Source organism: Rutidosis leptorrhynchoides, chromosome 1 (genome assembly GCF_046630445.1).
Source record: "Rutidosis leptorrhynchoides isolate AG116_Rl617_1_P2 chromosome 1, CSIRO_AGI_Rlap_v1, whole genome shotgun sequence".
NCBI classification, from domain to species: Eukaryota; Viridiplantae; Streptophyta; class Magnoliopsida; order Asterales; family Asteraceae; genus Rutidosis; species Rutidosis leptorrhynchoides.
Genome location: NC_092333.1, coordinates 158018886 through 158027303, shown reverse-complemented (window position 1 = coordinate 158027303; position 8418 = coordinate 158018886). Strand labels below are relative to the sequence as shown.

Here is an 8418-nt window from a genome sequence, read left to right as displayed (position 1 = left end):
ATATTCAGGGACAATTCAAAGATCCTGAACCACAAATCACTCATCCAGAGATTGTCGAGGAAGAAACCATGTAGTCAGAATCCTCTAGTGATTCAGATTCAAAAAACTCAATCATGGAAAATCTGGAACCTCTAAGTATGGAAGACCTAATGAGGGCTAAACGCACTGGCCAATGTTACGCAATTACTCAACCAGACATTAATGCGCCAGATTATGAAATCAAAGGACAAATCCTACACATGGTAACTAATCAATGCCAATTTAGTGGTACGCCAAATGAAGATCCAAACGAACATCTTCGTACCTTTAATAGGATCCGTACTCTATTCAAAATCAGAGAAGTTGAGGATGAACAGATATATCTCATGTTATTTCCCTGGAATTTAAAGGGAGAAGCCAAAGATTGGTTAGAATCATTACCTGAAGGGGCGATTGATACATGGGATGTTTTAGTTGAAAATTTTCTTAAACAATTCTTTCCGGCATCTAAAGCCGTGAGACTTCAAGGAGAAATTGTTACGTTCATACAGAAGCCAAATGAAACTCTATATGAGGCGTGGACAAGATTTGGAAAGTTATTGAGAGGATGTCCTCAACATGGTTTAGATACTTATCAAATAGTACAAATATTCTACCAAGGATGCGACATTACTACACGCAAAGACATCGACATAGCAGTTGGTGGTTCCATTATGAAGAAAACCGCAACTGAAGCTTACAAAATTATTGATAACACTGCTTCCCACTCACATGAGTGGCATCAAGAAAAAGACATCGTTAGATCATCTAAAGCGGCTAGAGCCAATTCTAGCCATGACTTTGATTCCATTTCCGCAAAGCTAGATGCTTTTGAGAGACGAATGGAAAAGATGACTAAGGATATTCACGCAATACGAATTAGTTGTGAGCAGTGTGGAGGACCACATTTGACAAAAGATTGTCTCAGTAATGAACAAACAATGGAACAAAGAGAGAATATTTCATACATGAACCAAATGTCTGGAAATAATTATCAGAATAATTATCAACCGCCAAGACCAAACTACAATCAAAATTAGAATTATAACCGAAATGTTCCATACAACAACCAACAAGGTCTTAGCAATCAACAAGTATCTAACAATACTTACAATCAGCAAAGACCTATTTTTCCAATTAAACCTACACACAAACCGATGATAAAAAGCCAAATTTAGAAGACATGATGTCGAAGCTAGTTGAATCTCAAACACAGTTTTTCACATCTCAGAAACAAATCAATGAACAAAATGCTCAAGCATTTAGAAATCAACAAGCTTCTATTCAAAATCTAGAACAAGAAGTAAGTAACCTAGCAAGGTTGATAGGTAAAAGAAAACCGAGAAGTCTACCTAGCGATACAAATACTAACCCCCGGAACGAAACAGCTAAAGCCATTACCACGAGAAGTGGTATTACACTTAAACCACCTGAAATACCTGTAATTTTTGATGATTCTACTCCTACTCCACAGGCACCACAGCCTGAGCAAGATAAGGAAAAAGAACCGGTAGTTGAAAAGGTTAATGAAGATAACACAGTTAAAGCTAAACCTTATGTTAAACCATACCAACCACCGCTTCCTTACCCGAGTAAAATGAGAAAAGAAAGACTTGAAGCCGAGAATCCAAATTCTTGGATATGTTTAAACAAATAAATGCCAATCTTCCTTTCATTGATATGATTTCAGGAATGCCAAGATATGCTAAATCCTTGAAAGATCTAATCACAAATAGAAAGAAAAGGGAAGAACTCTCGACTGTTACAATGAATGCTAATTGTTCTGCAGTGCTGTTGAATAAGCTACCAGAAAAACTTTCAGATCCAGGAAATTTCACAATTCCATGTTTTCTGGGAAGTCTTAGTTCAATAGAAGCATTGGTAGACTTAGGTGCTAGTATAAATTTAATGCCGTATTCACTATACGCTAAACTAGACCTTGGAGAATTAAAACCAACACGAATAAGCATACAACTAGCCGATCGATCAGTAAAATATCCTAGAGGGATAATGGAGAACATGCTAGTTAAAGTTGGTACTTAAGTATTTCCAGTAGACTTTGTTATTCTAGACATGGAAGAAGATTCTCGAGTTCCTCTCATACTAGGAAGACCATTCTTAAACACGGCTAAAGCAATAATAGACGTGTTTGGTAAGAAACTGACCTTAAGTATAGAGGACGAGAGTGTTACCTTTTCTGTTGATAGAGCCATGCAACAACCACAATCTGCAGATGATACATGTTATTATATTCAAACTATAGATTCACATGCAGAATTGTTAGAAGAATTTCCAGAATTACAAGGAACAGGGAAATATTCTTTAGGAGAAGGGACTGAACCAATTGATGAAGCAGAAATGTTAGCCGCACTCATGGCTAATGATTATGAATCAACAACAGAAGAACTTCAAATGCTAAAAGAGGAAGACAGATATCGATACAAATCATCGATAGAAGAACCACCGATATTAGAATTAAAGCCACTTCTAACCCATTTGGAATACGCTTATTTACATGGTGAATCTGAATTACCTGTGATAATATCGTTTTCTCTTACGGAAAATGAAAAATCTCAGCTTATTTCTATGCTAAAAGCTCATAAACCAGCTATTGCATGGAAGATTCATGACATTAAAGGCATAAGTCCTTCGTATTGTACACATAAAATCCTTATGGAAGAAAATCATAAAACATATGTGCAACGCCAACGAAGACTAAATCCAAATATGCAAGATGTTGTTAAGAAAGAAATTATTAAACTGCTATATGCAGGTTTAATTTATCCAATCTCTAATAGTCCATGGGTAAGCCCAGTTCAATGCGTACCTAAGAAGGGTGGCATGACTGTCATCACAAATGAAAAAAATGAGCTTATTCCTACTAGGACTGTAACAGGATGGCGTGTCTGTATTGATTATAGAAAATTAAATGATGCCACCAGAAAAGATCACTTTCCCTTACCTTTCATTGATCAAATGTTGGAAAGATTAGCCGGGAATAGTTACTATTGTTTTCTTGACAGTTTTTTCGGATATTTTCAATATCCAATCGCACCCGAGGACCAAGAGAAAACCACGTTCACGTGCCCTTATGGTACTTTTGCTTACAAACGCATGCCATTTGGACTTTGCAACGCCCCTGCAAACTTTCAAAGGTGTATGATGGCGATTTTTCACGACATGATAGAAGAATGCATGGAAGTTTTCATGGACGACTTTTCAGTCTTCGGTGATACTTTTGAAACATGTCTAGTTAATCTTGAACGAATGCTTATTAGATGCGAGCAATCAAATCTAGTACTTAATTGGGAGAAATGATATTTCATGGTTAGAGAAGGCATCGTTCTTGGTTTTAAAATTTCAAAGGAATGAATTGAAGTGGATAGAGCTAAAGTAGATGTAATTGCTAAACTTCCACATCCCACCAATGTTAGAGGAGTTAGGAGTTTTCTAGGGCATGCCAGTTTTTACCGACGTTTCATAAAAGATTTTTCTAAAATTGCCACTCCTATGAATAAACTCCTAGAAAAGGATGCTCCATTCATCTTTTCAGATGAATGCATCAAATCTTTTAATATTCTTAAAGAAAAACTCACTAATTCGCTGATCATGATAACTCCAAATTGGAATTAACCATTTGAACTCATGTGCGATGCAAGTGATTTTGCAATGGGAGCCGTTTTAGGACAAAGGATTGAAAAATGATTTCAACCTATTTATTACGCTAGTAAGACATTACAAGGAGCACAAACGAATTACACAACTACTGAAAAAGAACTCCTTGCTATTTCTTTGCTTTTGACAAATTTCGTTCATATCTCGTTCTAGCTAAAACGGTGGTCTATACTGATCATTCTGCTTTTAGATACTTATTTTCAAAACAAGATGCCAAACCACGAATAATCTGTTGGATCTTACTCTTACAAGAGTTCGATATTGAAATCCGAGACAAAAAGAGAGCAAAAAATCTTGCTGCTGATCATCTTTCTCGTCTTGAAAATTTCAAATTAGAAGTTCTAAATGAATCGACCATACAAGATAACTTTCCTGATGAATATCTTTTGAAAATCGATTATAGTGAAATTCCATGGTTTGCAGACTATGCAAACTACTTAGTATGTGGATTCCTTGAAAAAGGGTTGTCATACCAAAAACGAAAGAAATTCTTTAGTGATATTAAACACTATTTTTGGTAAGATCCACATTTGTTTAAAAGTTGTCCCGATGGAATAATCCACCGATGCGTAATCGGAGATGAAGCTAGTCAAATCTTAAACCATTGTCACACAGGACCAACAGGAGGGCATTATGGGCCTCAACTTACAGCAACAAAAGTTTATGACGCTGGATTCTATTGGCCTACAATTTTCAAAGACGCACACCTTCTTTGTAAATCCTGTGATGCATGCCAAAGGGCCGGAAAAATAAGTCAACGTGATGAAATGCCACAAAATGTCATTCAAGTATGTGAAGTATTTAACGTTTGGGGTATTGACTTTATGGGTCCATTTCCAAAATCTCATAATAATCTCTAAATTCTCGTAGCCATTGATTATGTATCTAAATGGGCGGAAGCACAAGCTCCCTCAACTAACGATGCACGAGTTGTAGTCAATTTTTTAAAATGTCTTTTTGCAAGGTTCGGAACACCGAAAGCTTTAATAAGTGATCGGGGTACTCATTTTTGTAATAATCAACTTGAGAAAGTTCTCAAAAGATATGGAGTAACTCATAAAATCTCAACCGCTTATCATCCACAAACAAGTGGACAAGTTGAAAATACCAACCGAGCATTAAAACATATTCTAGAGAAAACCGTAGGATCAAATCCGAAGGAATGGTCCATGAAATTGGAGGATGCACTCTGGGCTTTTAGAACAGCCTACAAAACTCTAATTGGCACCACACCTTTTAAACTTGTTTACGGAAAAGCATGTCACCTTCTAGTAGAAATTGAGCACAAAGCATTTTGGGCTTTGAAGACATGTAATCTTGATTTACATGAAGCTGGACGTCTACGGTTAAGTCAATTAAATGAATTAGAGGAATTGAGACATGAAGCATACGAAAATTCGTTAATCTATAAGGAAAGAATGAAGAAATGGCATGATAAAAGAATTCGAAGTTCAAAAGAATTTAAAGAAGGAGACAGAGTTCTTCTTTTCAATTCACGATTCAAGCTATTTCAGGGAAAATTGAAATCAAGATGGTCTGGACCATTCATAGTCAAAAGAGTTTTCCCATACAGAACAGTAGAGTTAATAAATTCAAATGGGATTGAATTTAAGGTTAATGGTCACAGAGTTAAACATTACATAGATAATCCAATGGAAGTTGAAGATGAAGTTAATCACAATTTCGACACCACAGCTAACTAAGTGTGAGAAGATCCGAATCTTTTAAGGGTAATATGAATTTCTGTTAGAGTTAGATATTCTATTTTCGTGTAGTTTTCGAAAATGGAATCCGAATGGTCTTTCCCTAGCAGACCCTAAAGAACTAGTCTTCTCCCTCCATTCTGAATTTTTATTTCTTTTAGATTTTACGAGATGAAGAATTCCTTTGATCTAAACCATGGTCTACTACTACACGCTATGATTACTATACGTAACAATAACATCTTCCCGAGTGAACTGGTATCATTCATAAGAGGCAAAATGGACTAAGTGAGGAAAGAACTCAGGAAAGATCATCATAAGATACATTTTGGTAAAGGAAAATCAAAATTCACAACAAAAAGAAGAGCACGACACCTTGAAAGATGTCATAAATGTGGAAAATGGTCACACGAAGGTAAATGTTCGAACAATCAAACATATTCAAATACCGAATTTGTTACTCTATGCAGAGAATGACCGTTCATATGTTTAGAAGAAAAGTTATTGAAGAATCGAGGTTATGCTTATGTAGCTATGGAAAATCAAATTACACGACTCTCCTATGAGTCGGCTAAAGCAGATCTCTGAGAATTCTATCTCACAGGTAAGTATGTACAGTTTTTTTTTGTTTTTATTTATTGCTTTTAACCTTTTGATAATAAACGCTGAATCGTTCGCTATAAAGTATTAAATTGATATTCAATAAAATTAGGTATGCGAAACCGAAATTATTGATATCATACAATAATTTATTACATCACTGCAAAATTTACCGTTTATTCATAAGGTATAAATATCTTTAATCAATCAATTCAAAATATTTCAGAAATTCGTCAGGAGTAAAACTAGGTAATTTAGCCGAAATTACTTTACTCAAAAGAGGGACGTATATTTTTGATAATATTTGATTGATTAAAGTGGGATAAAAGACCAAAAAGATTTTTAATTTTAATTTTTACCTTGTTTTTAAAACCAATATATTTAAGTTTTTAAATATTTTAAAAATTAATATTTTCAATATAAGTTTGTAAAATTAATGTATAAAAATATTAATGATATTTATTTGAATTTTTAATTTTATGCATTTTAAATTTAAGTTTGGTGTGAATTTAAAAACAAAATTTACTTTATTTCATTAAGTTAAAAATTTGATATTTAAAATTCGTCGTGAGTTGAAGACTAGGTCATTGAACCGAAATTGCTTTACTCGAAGGCGGGACGAGAAATTTTATTATCATTATTTTTAATTTTATTGATCTAAAGTATGCCAAAAACCAAAAAAAAAAAAAAAAAATCCAAAAACCTTAACTTTTAAAACAACGCTTTAAAAAGAAAAATTTTTAAAATTTTGTCGAGGGACGAACTAAATCAACGTACCGAAACGCCCTCAATATAAAAGGAAACAAAATTTTAAATTTATTTCATTTTTGTTTTTATAAGTCAAAGGTTTTATCAAAAAAATTATATATATGCATATATATATATATATATATATATATATATATATATATATATATATATATATATATATATATATATATATATATATATATATATATATATATATATATATACCCCATGCGATCCCATGGGGTTTGCACAGATAAACCATGCGATCGCATGGAGCTAAAAAACTGGTCAGGAACAAAAGAGCATCGACTGGTTCTCTGTCCACACAAAATACACACACAAAACACGAACACACACTCCAATCTCACTCTAAAATCACCAATTTTCAACCTAAATTCACGAAATTTGTCACTAAAATCCGCTATAATCATGTCTTTTCTCAGATGGGGAAGCAGAAAGATAAAAATTTCACCCCTAAACTCCTAAATTTCCTAATTTTTGTGATAATTTCAATTAATTGCAATAATCTTAGTTTAATAATTTCTAGTATAATTAGAGTTAAATTGTTAGTATATTATGCATGTATAACCTAGATTGATGCTATTTAACATGATTTGAAGCCTTAAACTTCAAAATTTTTAGAAATCTAGGGTTTGTATTCTTGAGCAATTTGGGGCTTTTTGATATAAACAGGTTATGGCCGATTTTTGTTATGAATTATTGCTAAATTAAGTAGTGTAACATGTTTAGGTTGCTAAATGATCCAAACTTTGATCCTAAACATCATTTTTGAGCATCAAAGTGGACTTTTTAAGTCTAAAATTCATGAACTTGATTATTTTGATGTAAATGCCATTTGAAACTTATTTAATTGCTAGTAATGATTATTTTGACATGTTATTTGAGTTGAATGCTTATGAACTTTGTATACATTTTCATATAGCTTATTTGAAAAATTGTAAAATTGATAAAAATATGAAAATGAGTATAAGTTTAATATGAATTAAACATGTTATTGTAATTGTTTTAATTTGTTACTTTGCTAACACTAATGCATATTTGGATGAACAAATTTTGTGTTTAATGTGTTTTGCAGAGAAATACAGATACAGACGGTGCATCATCGTCTAGACGACCTGAGCAAGAACCTGATCAAGAACCGCAACCGGAATCACAACCTGAACAACAACAACATTATAATCAACACATGCCTTACTATGAGCTGGAGCCACAATTTTTTACCGCCTACGTAGTATTTCCCATTCACCATGTAATAGAACACTCAAGAATTCATGAAGAGGAGTTACACCCCAATCTAAGGTTTGATAGAAGTTGGAGAGATTACCCGACGTACCAAAGTAATAAATTTAAGCTTTGGACCAAAAATGTAGAGGTACCAAGGGTAATAGATTGGGAGCCTTTGGTAAGGGTCAGCCTAGCTAACTCAGTTAGGCAGCATCTAATCCAAAGGTATGGCAGCTCTTCTTTTACTGATTGGGAACGTTTATTTACCACTCGTAGGCCTGTATATAAGGAGTGGTGTGTTGAGCTAATGAGTACTATAGCCTTAAATAAGGATGTAGATAGGTTAGATGATAAAACTTTTCTTAAGTTTTTACTTGGAGGTAGGATGTACATGATGTCTATAATAGACATGGCTAGAGCTTTACAG

At 33.7% G+C, this 8418-nt stretch overlaps 1 non-coding gene across 1 annotated transcript; it reads right to left on the bottom strand.

The window, feature by feature from the left end:
• Window positions 1–497: 497 nt before the first annotated feature.
• On the bottom strand, window positions 498–604 carry LOC139887327 (small nucleolar RNA R71). Its single transcript, XR_011773162.1, has one exon. It is a non-coding gene; the product is annotated as a small nucleolar RNA R71 (small nucleolar RNA).
• Window positions 605–8418: the final 7814 nt, after the last annotated feature.